Raw genomic sequence first — 2,071 nt, 5'->3', positions numbered from 1 at the left:
AACGACTGAGCCACCCAGGCGCCCCTATATTAGTATTATTTTTGAGAAGAAAAAGAAAAGAACAAAGTTGTCACAAAGCAAATAAGTGACAGAAACTAGATTCAGAGTTTGTTTTTGACCGATTTGCCATATGTCTCTTTGCTTTCATCACTGTCTTCAATAACATAATTCTTTAGGAAATTACTTTCCTCTGTCCTGATTACTCTCCCCAACTTTATTTTGATTTTGTTTTAGTTCAATGAGCTTTCAGTGTCCCAGTTTCAGCCCCTGGACTTGGCCCTGTCAGGACCCTGGGTTGATCCCCCAGCTAGAGTTCCTGCCTCCAATTAAGACTTGACAGCCTAAGTAGTGGGATAGAGAAGAAAAGAGTACTTTTTTTTTTTTTTTTTTTAACGAGGGGCAGTGGGAAGAGAGAAAGAGGGAGAGGGAGAGAGAATCCCAAGCAGGCTCCACATCTAGCACAGAGCCTGACCCGGGGCTTAATCTCACAGCCCTGAGATCATGACCTGAGCCAAAATCGAGAGTTGGATGCTTACCCGACTAAGCCACCCAGGCGCCCAAAAGGGGGACCTTTAAAACCACTTATAACTTAGAATTTGTGGGATTTGTTGACTATATGCATGTATTGGATTAGGGAGAGAATAGGCACAAGTATGTTATACCACAATTATTGGCTAAGTTAGTATTCAATGTTTACATTATTATGATTAAAAAGTATTATTCACTGGGACCCGTATAGGAAAATGCGAGTGTATTTCCTTTCTAGTACTACTTGTCTTTTCTCTGGAATTAGTAATTGTCTTTACTTTTTATTTGCTCAGTTTCCTAATGACCTATCACTATATTTTTCCTCAAGTCTCTGACAGAAGTATAAACCTTTTCTCAGGGTATCACCCACGAGGAAATCTGTCAAGTTCATTTTTTTACTTGTAGACATTTCTCCCGCCTTCCTTAACTTGGCTCCAACGCAGATTATTTGCTCTTTAAGCCTATCTGATGTCTGAAGCCCTGGGACTTCCCTTTACCATGTTTCTATGAATTACTTTTGCCTCACTTCTATACCCTGTACTTCATGCCTTCCAATTTCTTATTCTATTTCTTAGCTTTGTTGGAGCGTATCATCCGCAACTGCCAAGAAAGAGTTCATGGAAACTGGGCAGAGTCCACATTATGCCCCACATGTTAACAATGGACATGCATTCTAATGTAGGTCTTCTGACCTAGTTGGAAGTGCCATGTCATGCTGGTTTTTAAGGTTTGAATGTCATCTCAGTATAGGAGGTAAATATTTTCAGGATTTTCATGTCTGAAAATAACTATATTTTTGTGTCTGAAAATAACCGTATTTTCTGGCATATGATTAGTTTGGCGAGGTATTAGAATTTTCATTTGGAAAATTTTCACTCAGGAATTTGAAGTTATTGCTAAATTGTCTTCAAATTCATAGTCCAGTATCACTCTGAATCCTGATTTGTGGTGTGTGATTTATTTTTTTCTTTTTTGAGGTTTTATGGGTCTTCTCTTTATCTCCAATGTTCTGGAAGGTTCTACCTTTCCATTTATTGAGCTGTACACTCTGTGAGCTGTTTCAGTTTTGGTGAATTTGGTCTTCAGTTCTGGAAGTTTTTCTTGTAGCATTTCTTTGATAATTTTCTCTGGTAAAATTTTATCTATTTTCTTTTTGTGGAACCTCGAACTAATCCTCTTTTTTTTTTTCTCTCTCTCTTTTTTTTTTTTATTCTTATGTTAATCCCCATACATTACATCATTAGTTTTAGATGAAGTGTTCCATGATTCATTGTTTGTGCATAACACCCAGTGCTCCATGCAGAACGTGCCCTCCTCAACACCCACCACCAGGCTAACCCATCTTCCCACCCCCCTCCCCTCTAGAACCCTGTTTGTTTTTCAGAGTCCATCGTCTCTCATGGTTCGTCTACCCCTCCGATTTCCCCTGCTTCATTCTTCCCCTCCCGCTACCTTCTTCTTCTTCTTTTTTTTTTCTTAACATATATTGCATTATTTGTTTCAGAGGTACAGATCTGAGATTCAACAGTCTTGCACAATTCAC

The sequence above is a fragment of the Leptonychotes weddellii genome, chromosome 6, assembly GCF_054177405.1.
Source record: "Leptonychotes weddellii isolate Sample4059 chromosome 6, ASM5417740v2, whole genome shotgun sequence".
In the NCBI taxonomy this organism is placed as follows: Eukaryota; Metazoa; Chordata; class Mammalia; order Carnivora; family Phocidae; genus Leptonychotes; species Leptonychotes weddellii.
This window is presented reverse-complemented; position numbering follows the sequence as displayed.